Here is a 13,026-nt window from a genome sequence, read left to right on the forward strand (position 1 = left end):
TACAGGTACTTCAGGGCTTCAGCAGAAAAAAAAGTCCAAGTCTTTGAATTCAGAGAGTAACAAGACCAGAGGTGGGGTTATAGAACAGATTGACTTGGATGGAGGAACAATAAAATTTATCATCCTGCTTTCCTAATTAGCCTGGCTCCATGGGTGCCGAAATCAGTGCTGGAAATACACAAATGTCATGAAACCACACAAAAAATAATACAAAAGTACTTTAATATTGTCTGATTAGAAATTGCATTTTCAGAAATATAACAAATGCAAATGGCATCATCATTCTTCAAACATCTTCCCTCAGACCCTTCGAAACCTCAATGCAGATTTTAAATACATTTTCACAAAGAAAATGGTGTAGAAAAAGAACAAATAATTACAATGCATTTGAGAAAAGTCCTGAAATTAATTTCAAAAGGACATGATTTTAGTATAAGAATACATTTGGAGGAACAGCATTTTTTGTTTGTTTAGCAATCCTCAATTTTTCCAGCAGGAGAGCTGGATGGGCACTCTCTGTACCATCCTTCATTATTTTCAATTAGGTAATAGATGTGAAGTTACTTTGCCTTTGTTATAAACAGCCAGTGGTACTTCTGAGAAAGGTATATTAAATGCCAGAAGGAAAATGAGCAAGAAGATGTAAGATGGAGGCTGATCCTGCTAACACCCCTGCTCTTCCAAGCAATCCTCTTTCTTTTCTACTTACTGTGCAGTCTAAGAACTTCAGGATTAAGTCAGATCTTAGAACTATAATTCCATTTATTTTTAGAGGCAAACATGCCTTTTGCTCAACATAAATGTTTTTATTTGAAAGGAGGCTGTCAAGCCTAAAAGCGTTTTAAATTCACGTCTAGGAGAAACTTTGCGCGGTTTCCCACAGGCCGGGTGACGCGCGGGGCCGAAGGGATGGGCTGGATCTCGGCAATTCCCAGAGCTGTGCTCCCCAGCCCCAGTCACCCCACGCCCAGCAGCTGGGTGAGCAAGCACCCCCTGTTTGGATGCCCAGCACAGACATGGATTAACTCCTGCAGAGACCCTTGGGGTGCTCAGCTCCTGCAGGAGCTCCAGGAGCAGCGGTGCCTCCTGCTGCCATTCCACGCCCCGAGAACCCTGCTCCACCAAAATTGCTGCTGCTCCAGGTTAGCAGTGGGGAAAGAGCTTCCGGAATTCCAGCATTGCATCCCTGTCACGAGGCTGGTGAGGTGCTGACAGTGCAGCAGCGCGTTGCGCTTGCTTGGGATGGGGATGAGCAGCTCAGGGAATAAACAGGAGGCCCCACACAGAAGCAGAGGGACAGGCACTGAGAGTTACATTGTCATCTGTCACTGAAACTCCTCCTGAGAGCCAGCGTGCCAGCAGTGCTACAAGGACAAACACGGGTGTGCACACAGATGCTCACAATTTGCTGTTTCATTTGACACAGGTTTTTTTGTCCTCCTGAATTATCTCCTGTAAATAAAGAAGACAGAACAGAAAGTGGTTTAATGTTCACAGCATTTTTCAAACAGTATTACACAAGTTATCAGCAAAAAAACCCCAAAACCATTGTAGCAACCTGCAACCCCTTTCTTACACATATTAGCAAGCAGCTGATTCTGGGACTGTTGCCTGCAAGCCTCAGGTCTGAGTTTTGTTACATTTTTAAAGCCTGCATCAGAAGCTTAATCAGAAACAGTCAAATCAACCTTTTCAAGGCATTCTTAATTAAATAGCAACATGTGTAGTCCCTGCAAAGGACTAAAAATATTCAGCTGTGGTTATGTTTTTTTGTTCATATATTTCAACCAGCTCAGGAGTGCTGCAAAATAAGTCAGCAGTTGTCATCCTTTTTTTCAAATAATATACTTTCTATAAGCAGAGTTTTATAATAGTTTGGATTCAGCTAATGGATGAATATCATTGATTCATACATTATTTTTAAAAGAAAACTGGGATGAACCATTAAATAACTAAAAATATGTCCTTTTTACCCCCAAACTATTAGACTTTTTTTCTTAAAAGAGCAGTAGGGCATATTTTTTCTCAGTTAAATAGGAATCCATTCATTTCCCCCAGTTTCAATTCGTTAAGTATGAAAATCTCAGGACTTACTCAGGTTTTTTCAGTGTCTCAAGTGTAAGAAGAGAGTCATGTGACTCATGTTTACCTCTGCCAAACAGCAGTTGGAATATAGCGCCTTTGGGCAGAGCACAGTGAACATTATAAAGCACTAAGTGATTCCCAGGAAATTCATAAAATGTCCTTTTCTAATGATTCAAGGTATTTCTGTGGAGGCAGATTATTTACTATTTTTAGCCTTTCCCAGTGTCTAGCTCCTCTAATTGCTCCTTGTGCAAGTGCCCTGGCCCGGGGCTATTTTTCAGTTCTAATTGCAAAAGAAAGGATTACATGGCTTTGCTTGTGCTGGAGATGGGGCTCAAACCCTCCAAAAAAAACCCCTCCACCCCCTGATTTCATAGCTACCCAGAACATTCACTCAATTTGCTGGTCTCATCTATAACTTCAAACCTGCTGACACCAGGACCACAGGTAGGTACCTGCTGCGTGCTGCCAGTGATCCGGGAGCAGGCCAGTCTGAGCAGTGCTGGAGTTTTCCAATTGATGGTTCTCTCGTCTACTTGCACAGTGCAGCAATTACCAGAGGTGTTACCTTTGCAATTTTCTTTGAAAAGTCATGGAGAGACTCCCATAAAATGCTCCTTGTTGCAATTCTAATTGAAAATCCTGGAAACAGCATAGTGAAGTCAGGCTCTGTGCTGGGAATGGGCAGTGAGCAGCCAATTTTGGTTATAAAGCTATCAACTTTCCTACCTACCTACCTCAGCCTGGGGAAGGAAAATCAAAATGTCCAATTACTTTGACTTTGTTAAAAATGCCCAAATGCCACAATCAGAACTACCTAAACGGTACTAGCTGAACTTTCAGAAGATGAAAAAAAAACGTTTTGTGCCCAGGTTTAATTAACACTGTTTTGTGGATGCTCTGCAGGGACTTTTCATCTCAGCCCACTGGGTAACTTTACCAAGCAGCAGTCTGGCAGAAGCCCCCCTCACTTCAGAGCTTAAAACTCACAGCACAGCTCTTCCCAGAGAGGAGGGAGATGGATCTCCTCCAGGAAAGTGGAAAACCTCAAATCTGTGATTTTGCCCTGTCTACATAAAGAGTGCTTGCATTTTGGTCCAAGCCTGAATTTGTCATTAAAATAGCCCTTGTCTATACAAATGTTAGGAGAGCACTGTCACAGCCTGGTACATCCTTGTGAAAAAGCAGTCACTGTCATCTCCTGTGAGGGTACAGCACTCCTCCAGAGCAGCAGCTATCTGAAAATAATTTCATTTTCCTGTGATAATACAAACATCAGCACAAAGGCCTGGTCTCTGAGAGCAGTTGTGCAACACTCAATAATTTCACATCCTGGTCTGAAATGTTCCACAGGCAGTTGGAAGGTCCAAGGCTGAGATCCAAAAGCACCAATGTGTTCACAGCTATGCAAATATTAGGAACTGCCGATGTCTCAACACATGCAACATCTTACATTATATTTACCAGACTCCATTTAAATTCACATGCCTACAAGCTATAAAGACTTACCAGAACTTATGAAAAAAACTAGAATGGATTAAGCCAAATAATTTTTCAGCTATTACTCATTTGAGGTTTGTTTGAGGTTTTTACCTCTTGGGAGATAAAGGTTCCTAAATATTCCAGCAGGCTCTAAATCAGTAACGCGTCTGAGACACTCTGTCCCCCTGCATGCCCAGAGAGCCCTGGGTTTGCTCCCTGTCTGCTGCTTGCTCTGCAGCCCATGTGATGCTTTGTTTACTCACTGCACAAGCAGATCCATGCACCAGCCATTCCCAGCAGAATGATTGGGAGTCCACGGCTTTCTTATGCCGGAGTCCGCAAACACTGGGCACTGATGTGTTCCCCTCCTCCCCGCTCAGCTCCCCTCTGTGTTTTGGGTTCAAAGTGAAACTATCCCAGACTCAGGGACCTCAAGAGAGCAGGACTTGGGAAATGCCGGGAGAGACACTGAGGGCACGAGCGTATTATCAGAAAGAATTTGAGTGCTCCCAGCAGCCCAGCAGCAAATTAGAAAGTTTTGGCTCCCAAGAATGAGTTGTGTTGTTTGTTCCTGCACACTGCAGCTGCTCGTCCCTCTCCCTCCCCACCCCCCTCCTTTGGGTGGTTTATTACACACAAGCTACTAATGAATGGGAGCCGCTGTTTTACAGTACACCACACTTACAGGACTTATCTCTAGGCCTACCACAGATTTGACTGATCAACAGCAGGGCACCACCATCATAATTCTTCCTAGAAACAGGAGGATAAAAAGGGGTTTGTTGGAGGTTGGCTGTGTCTGCAGAGAATCCTGCCTGCAGGGCCTGCTGATGCCATCGCTCGCTGCTATGGTCTTTGGCCTAATAAGGTACAGAAACAAAGATTGTTCACTTGTTCAAGAATACTAAAGTACCCAAGTGACGGAAAGTGGAGGCAGCAGGGCACACATCCAAGTGGGATTAAGGCCACAAGTGCAACGTTACAGGGCCGACTGGGTGGCAGAGGGAATATCTGCCTCTGAAGACAAAAAAAATCCAGTTCAAACATAATTTATAATATGTCACTCACAGTCAGAGGTGGCTGTCATTAAGAGTTAAATGTTGCATTGTGTTCAACTTACTCCGATAAGAATTCTCTAAGCTGCTTATATGTTATCATAACTCATGAATAAGTGGAGCGTGGGCAGGGGAGGGGAGAGAGGCTCTCTGGGGCAGGATGGGACCCTGACTGGGAGTCAGAAACACTGGAGCAGAGCTGGGCTGCTGGGTCCTCAGTGTGGTGTACCCAGAGTCTGCACATTCCAAGGACTCCACAGTGAGTCTTAGAGCCTGCCAAGCCCATGGGACTTGTCAGGGTCTAGGCTCTACTTGGACAGATGCACCTTCTTTGCTTTTATGCACTTCTCCAGTCAGGGAGCCAGGCAGTAACACTGAGAGGATCTAAAATGGTACATTCAGCCTCTGTTCAGCTGGTCTGCACAGCAAGGCTCTCTGAAGGTTTAAGAGCTGGAACTGAAGGAGAAAAAAATAGCCAACTAAAAAGCCCCTAAGTTAATGCTGCTTACTGGAAATGGAACTGGGAAACTAACAGAAGAGCAGCAAAGCAGCTTCTTTGGGGACAATATTAAATTCCTCTGACTGACTTGGCAGTCTGGAAGCAGCAGGATTGTTTTCTTTAGCTTAAAGAAACCCAGCAACAGACCCCACCGAAGTTCAAGCAGCTAGATCAGGCCCAATCCCACTAAACCTTACAGGTTTATCAGGGAAATTTTTCCCTATGGTTTTTTGCCTACTTCATTTTGGGTGTAGAGGGGGAAACCTGTGTGGAATAGGAATTAGAATCATAGGAGCCCATTCATTTTCACAGAATTAGAATCATAGGAGCCTGTTCATTTACACAGCTCACTTAGTGCAAACAGCCACTGTAACTCCCAGTTAGAAGCATTTCTCTGGTGCAGCTCATTCAGAAAGCAGCAGTTTGTTTACTCCCTGGCTTGGGCTACCTGGATCACGTTACACCTGCTGGGGCTGCTGGTAATGTGGGAGGTTGCTTTTAAACTGGCACTGTTGCTTTTATAAAGCCTTTAATGTCATAGGCTCTGGCTGTGTTCAAGACCTCACCCATCAAGCCAAAGCTTAAAGGAGTTTGGGCTGAGACACCCCAGTCCTCTACTCCCCTATCACTCAAGTCAACAACCACAACTTTGCTGCGGTAGGTGTGGGACAAATATTTCAGTCCCTGACCCGTGCCTGGTCTGACTAAAGACCCAGGGTCTCCGATTTGTCCACACTACAGAAACACTGCAGCAAGTACCTGGTTTTCTGAGTACCCCACTGAATGCAAATATCTTACCTGTTACCTCAGTGTTGTGCTCACCTGTGTTTCACAGGCAGGGGGTTGATCACAGTGAGCTCCTGGCATCCAGAGGTGGCTGCTTCGTGCATGCCCATGGGATGCTGCAGGGCACTGCAGGGCACTGCAGCTACAGGGGTGCATGGTGTGTGTGCAGGCACAACGATGCTGCAGTGCTTTTAGGCTTCTGGCCTCTACAACTCTGAGGAGCTGACAACCACAGCCCTCTGTCCCTGCGGAAAGCAGACAGTTCCCTGTAGCCACCTCTCTCCAAGGAGAAACAGCAGATGACACAGGAATTGCATCCACCCCTTCCGCCCACCCAGCCACGGCTGCATCTGGAGCACATCCACACACGGGAGGTGAACCCACTGAAAGGTTTTTGTGGGTGGGTGTCCCAAGGGGGGACGTGCTTGGCTGTTGTGCAGCCTTAAGAGTATGCAAGTCCAAATCCATTTGCCTGGATGCAAGTTATGGTAAACACTCACAGGTAATTGTTAAAAGAAAAGTTAAAATAGATGTAACTGGTGTGTGAAGATGTGTTCTACTCAGCTCTAACTTCTGCTGGATGCATGAGTAAAGGCAGATAGTAGATTAACTATGCAGCTCAGAGACCATTAAGGCTTGTAGAGGAACAATTAATCCAGAATTTGCATTTTATGAAATTGAACCTTTCATAAAACTTACAGCACAGCTAATGACAGAGGTTTCTTCAAATAAGTATTTCCCTCTGATCTTTGTCGCATGGGGTTTGTAGCATCTTGCCAGGATATGAGAACCTAAAAATGTAAAAGGCAATTTTTCAGCAAAAATTAAACCCACTGGTTTATCTTTACCATCCGTGTGAAGTGTAAACATAGAGAATAAATAAATAAATACTGAAAAATACATTTGTTTTAAATAAATGTGAACAAAGGGTTTGACACTGTTGCAGTATGTAATGCTGATTTTAAAACATGATTTTAACCACCTGACACATTCGATTAAATACAGAAAACTCTCCAGGTTGTATTTGCATTCTGGAAAAGCAGCTACAAAAGAAAGTGTAAGTGCAGCAAATCATTCTGAAAATAAACTGATTTGAACAGAGAATGAATTCTCCCTGAAAGGCTGCAGCACCACTGACTTTATAGTATTACTTGAAAAGCTGCAAGTATCTTATTTTTCCCCATAAAACAGATCCACTTTGGGAAGGGCAGACTGACAGTTTGATCTACACTCCAAAAAAGCATGAGAGAAAAAAATCACTTCTAGGACCACAAATTTTCAGTAAGGTCTCTTTTTTCTCCAATATTCAGGGAGATTTCTAATGCAGTTCACAGTCTTTAATTTAAAAAAAAGAAAACAACAAACAACTGCATCAATAAATGATAGAAGAAAACCAAATCCCTTTTCTGAGCAGTGACACTGCCACTTTAATAGTTTCCCACTGTACTTGGGGTTAGTTGCCAGAGAAGCCTTGTTCAGCCTATTTGGGGGCCCCATGAAATGCTGCAAGCGTTACTGAAATGAGCACTTGTCTTTTGTTGAGCTGCATGCTAGCACCGTACAGTGCTGAGCTGATAAATCCACTTTTTCTAACACAAGCATTTTTCAAACAAAACTACCATGAGACTGATGAGTAATGCCAGCTTGCCAAAAAAAAAGACACACACCCCTCCCAGGCGCTGCTGACACTGACAGCTGTTAAATTCACATATGCACAAAACGAGATGGGTTACATAACTGGAAATTACAAGAGCGACTCACCAGCGAGAGGAACTGCAAAGCAAGGCATCACTGGGGCTCGGGAAGGAATAGATCACACATTTCCATGCGTACTGTCCCACTGATGGCTGGGATAAAGCTGTGCCTTGAGCACACAAAGGTTGCAGGGCTCTCCACACCCTGCATCATCAGGCTGTTTGTAGTTTGTTCAGCGTTGGAGTGCTTTTTTTAGGAAAGCTAGGATGCATGTGGGAAAAGGATATATTAGGGCTGCTATGTATGTTATGAGACAAGGGTAGCTTAAAAGCCCAAATGTAATTTTTTGCAAGGTATGATGCAAAAGCAATGACTCTAAAAGGCTTATTGGCAAATCTTGAGCAGCTGAGAGGGCAGTGGAGAAGGTGAAGTGCTGGGTAAAGTTAGGTTTGACAAAACCTATGTAGCTTTTAATTTGCATCAAATCTTTCAGATATAAAAGCACTTTGCAAAGATGGTGTTATTATTATTCTCATTGTATGGCCATAGAGCTGAGTGCTGGAGAAGGTCTGTAATCTTCCCATGCAGGACAGGAAGGCAGTAACACAACATCACCCCACCGCCACATCACCTGCCTTTATTTCAGTATCTATTTCTAAACTGGTTCGAAAACTTTGACAAAATCCCCTGGTTCTGGAAGGGCCATGGAGCAGATGATGGAGGAAAGGCCATCATCATTAAGGGCTCCTGAGGAATGGCAGGATGTGGAGCTGGTGGAACAGCACAGAAGGAGCAGTGAGAGAAGATGGCAATGTCTGCAGAAGCTGCCAGGCCCCCACGTGTTGCTGAGATTGCCAGAAATGGGGTTCTGAAGGGGGCTGATCTGGACATAAATCAAAGCAGGAAACAATGGATGTCTTTATGGATAGCAATAGCAATAAAAAAAAAAAATCTAGTAATTAAACCCCTGTTAACATCAAGCTAAATTTTATACATTCAAGATTATCTATGTTTCAGTTTTTTCTGCTCATGGCTGAATTCCTTCTTCTTATGTAGTAAGAGGGGTTTTGTTTTTATAAAAAAAACACCTAAAAGCTTTTTTATAAGCAAGTTTATCAAACAAGAACTGACCATGAAATGACCAACTAAATGCATAAAGTTCCATGTACTTTATCATGTTACCTGTAATAAACTAGGCTAATGCAAAATCAAGATGCACAGACAAATCAGGGAGAAAAAAAGAACCACAGAAATGAATGCTTTGAGAGTGATGTCACCTAAGCTGGTGTGTAGGTACAGTCTGCTGTGTAGGAGAGCAGTGAAAGCATAAACAGAATACTAGATGTGCATTAAGCCACAAACAGAAATAGCTGTGAACAATGGCAAAGTCTGGTTGCTCTTGGAACCTTAACATAAGGAAACATCCTTATAAAAGATGAGACAAGAGCAGGTCTAGAAAGGACAACCCCATAGGCAGGGAAGGATTAAGAACTTCCTATAGTTCCTAAAGTATCAACCTATATTGTAACCTTTCCACAAAGGCTGCCATAAGTGTTTTCTCTGAATTAGTGCACCCAGAATAGGAAAAAGCATCAGAATTAGTTTGACTTTTCCTCTGGACACCAGCCACACACTCTCAAGGCAGAGAGGAAGAAGTAAAAGCAGACGGAAGCACAGCACTTGTTTAGGACCTTTTGCCAGCACACCTCTAAGTCCCGGTGCTCATCTGCCCTCCCTGCTTCCTCCAGAACCCAGAGACCTTTGCCAGCCCTGATCCAGGCTGTGGCAACATGCTGCTCTCTAAAGCAGAGCTTCTCTGTCTCTGCAGGGCACGGGGAATGTGGGGTTTGGAGCAAACACAAACTAGGCTGAGGCTTCAGTGTCCATTTATTACTTTTATTTTCTTTGTTTTATTTTGAAGTGGATTTTTTTGCTGTTTTGTTTGTTTGCATGGGTAATATATTCATTTAACTGGGCATGTGTTTAATTTGAAAACATTAACAAAATACCTCCTAACACCTCGTGGCCTGTGGGCTGTGACATATTCCTGTAGAGCAAACATCCTCTGAGCTTTCAGGTAGCAGATTACCCTCAGAACTCAGATTTTCTTGCAGACAGCCACATATTCTTCTCATAAAAATTTTAACTGCAGACTATGAACATTACTTTGTAAAACAATTCCACAGACCAGCTGCAGTGAATTTACAAAGGCCTCATGGATCATCTGTGGTCCATAGGGCAGGGACTGGGAACCACCACAGACTTTGGTGATTCTGTTGGTTTACCTCTAACACTGCACTAAGCCCATTCACAGACATCCCTCTGTTGAAACCCAAAGAGCCTGCACTTCAGAGAGTTTACCAAGAACCCAAATGAAGCTGACTGAGCACTTCACTGCACTGATGGGGAAGAAGAAGAATTGTCCCACTGCAGCTACTGCTAACATAGGCACCTCTAGGCACTCCACATCCTTGGATGTGGATGAACTGAGCAATGTGAAGAGGTACAAAACATGCGAGACCAGGACCCGTTCCAAGTGACATTTGTAGATTTGCAGCCGATTATAAATTCAATAGGATCTACAGAAGTCAAAGCTAAAGAATTTGCAGCAAGTCCAAGCTCTTGAGATCTCCTTGTTGTTCCCTCTGCTAACAATTCCTCATTCCAAGCTGGAGGCTTTAGGGCAAATTTGGGGCAATTCTGGTCCAAAAGTTCCAGTGGAATAGTTCTACCTGTTTTCAGAAGTGATCCCTTGTTTTTCAAGTTGAACTTGGTCCCTGAGTGCTGATATTACAAAGCAAATGTAAGTATATATTTTTTTAAAATCTGTTAAAAATTCCACAAATGCTTTTGAAAATATTGAAGATTCACCTTCCAGCTATTCACAGTCCTATTTTAATTTTTTTTTCTGAAAAACAAGCAAATATTCTGGTTCTCACCAAGGGCTGTAGGCTCCATCCTCCCAAACTCAATCACAGAAGGCACTCCCCTGCATCAAGACACTTCCTAATGGGAATAAATTCTTTTCAGCAGAGCTCTGTTAAAAAATCACCACCAAACCCAAACTATTATTCGTATTCAGGACAGAATCAAGCAGTGTCACTGTGGATATCTGAATGTTCAAGTGTGGGCCTTAAATTATTTTATGGCAAAATTCAGCCCCATTTCTTACTCCTTCTGGTCTTCAAACCTGCTCCCACTGGAGCAGATTATGATGACTCTATAAGAGGCAGGACCTTGGCCAACAGATATCCATGGATTTTGGGGGACTTTCTGCAGAGTAAGGTGTTACTGCAAGTAAAAGTTAGATATTCTTGCTGTTGTGACCTGTGGGACTTCTCAGCAGTACAATGATGTTTAGCACAGCTCAGATGCTCTTCCAGAACTGTATTTTATGGCCCTCTCTCTGTGCAGGTCCTCCAGCCTCAGGGGAACTTCTCGACTGGGAAGGGGCTGGGAAGAAAGATGTCAGAGCCATGCCCTGCCAAGCACAGAAAGTGTTTGGGCAAGGTTCTCACTGCACAATTTTTCTAAGACTGGGAACAAATATTAAAGCAATTTTCTTCCTTCAGAGCAGTTTTAAAGTCACTTAAAATCTGATAGCACTTTCCAGCTCAGAGACTGGACTTTGTTCCTCAGTGTAGTTCCACTTACTCACCTGACAACTACCAATTACTCACGTGAGCAATGCATGAGGTTTTGTAGCGGTGGGAATAAAACCAAAGAGCAAATCCACTTGCTCAGAAGGGCAAGTTTCTAGATTCAATAAGAAAACGCTGCAACAGCCTCTCCCTCCCCCACATAGTTTGTTGCTTAAAATCTTAAAGGAAAAAAATATCACATTATCTATGAATACGATCTTAGCATGATCAAATTTTTTCCTATAAAAATACATAATCAGTTTTGTGGCTTTTCTATTTGTACTGCAAACCAGCAAAGGAAAACTCTGTGAAACTCTCACACTTTCATTCCACACTATTCTGAATGTTACCTAATTTCCCAGTTTAAAAATAGATTACAGGGCATAAGAGACTTTTGAATCTAAAAAGAATGTGTATATTAGGGAAATTACTACCTAAAATAAATAGCCCCCTTTAACAAGCAGTCTCCTAGTTTGTATGATATTAAGGAAAAAAACACTTCACAGACATCTAGGTTAACACATGTCAGTCAGCTTCATTTACAAGTTCAAAATCTAGAGGTAGATAAAATGTTAGTTTGGTTTAGGATAATCAAAGTGATGGTATTTCATGTATTAATGCACTGAAGTACTTGATACAATGTTGTTATGGAAGGAAAAAATAGTTACCAAAAGGGTTTATTTAAGGAATAGTTACTGCAAATAAAAACTTTCAACTAAAAAGGATTTTTTAAATTGTTTTTTAATATGCTTTTAATGACCTCTACTCCTCATACCTACCTCCTTGCTTCCCAAATTGTTTGTACTGTCCCCAATAACACTCAGTGGAAAGCTGTCGTTCCTGGCTAAATCCTTACTTAGGTTGGATGCTATGCCTCCGTTAGACAGGGTCACAAGGTCACAATCGATTTTGGAGGCCACCTGGAGAGTCCAGGCCGTGAACTGACTCAAAAAATTTATATCAGAGCTGGAATGGTCCACCTCCCAGGGCTCAGCCTGCGCTAACACCCCAACCGCAGGATGGAGCCTGGCAGGCCCAGCTCAGAGAGAGGCCAGAGTTGTTGACCCCGTTAGCTGACCTCTTCAAACTTCAGGAGAATTTTTCTGGCAGTTACCACGGTGACTGGGCACTCCAAGCTTATCCTTCTTACTGAAAAAAAAAAAAAAAAAAAAGACGAAAAATTAAGAAGAAAAAGAAAAAGTTAAAACCTACCTCTCAGGGATGTCTATCAAAATTCAAATACATAAAAGTTTTAATTGTTTGCTTCTCTCTTGGGCTGCTCGGGCTCTAACTGGTACATCCGATGTGAACATCGAGAAAACAGTTTGGCTAAAAACATTTCAACTTCTGAAAAAATAATGCTCAGTGGATTTAATGAGAAGCATTTCTAGTATCTGCCAGTGATCACAAGTGACACACTAAGAGGTTTATTGGGAAATAATATTTATTTTTCTTTCTTTATCTTTCTCCATATTACTACCATTCCTTATTGAATTGAGATGAAGCTGAGAAAAGGCTCAGGGAAAAGATTCTATGCTGCCTTCATCTTTTTTCCTTTTAAAAACTATCTGCTTGGTGAAACATTAAGTATGCAGCAATACATTGCTTTGGTCTCTCAGAAGAGACTGCATAACCTATTTAATGTACCATGAAATGTTATTTAAGAGGAAAAAGCAAAAAAACCCCCAAAAGTTGTCAGACATCGTTAGTGCTGGTTTTTTCAGGCACTTTGAACACTTATCACTTCACACATAAAATTCAGCAGGTAAGCAAGGTCTCGTGA

At 42.5% G+C, this 13,026-nt stretch overlaps 1 long non-coding RNA gene across 3 annotated transcripts in view; it reads right to left on the reverse strand.

Moving 5' to 3' along the window:
• Positions 1-205: 205 nt before the first annotated feature.
• The window catches only part of LOC121671031, a 34,503-nt gene continuing 21,682 nt past the window's right edge, over positions 206-13,026 (reverse strand). For all 3 annotated transcript variants that reach the window (XR_006018362.1, XR_006018363.1, XR_006018361.1), the window contains exons 3-6: positions 7,669-12,392; positions 6,607-6,698; positions 5,944-6,152; positions 206-4,320 (exon numbers count right to left, since the gene is read on the reverse strand). This is a non-coding gene — a long non-coding RNA (uncharacterized LOC121671031). The remainder of the gene's footprint in view (positions 4,321-5,943; positions 6,153-6,606; positions 6,699-7,668; positions 12,393-13,026) is intronic.

Source organism: Corvus kubaryi, unplaced genomic scaffold (assembly GCF_017639235.1).
Source record: "Corvus kubaryi isolate FWS band 111438036 unplaced genomic scaffold, C.kubaryi_AGA036_p1.0 37397, whole genome shotgun sequence".
Lineage (NCBI taxonomy): Eukaryota > Metazoa > Chordata > Aves > Passeriformes > Corvidae > Corvus > Corvus kubaryi.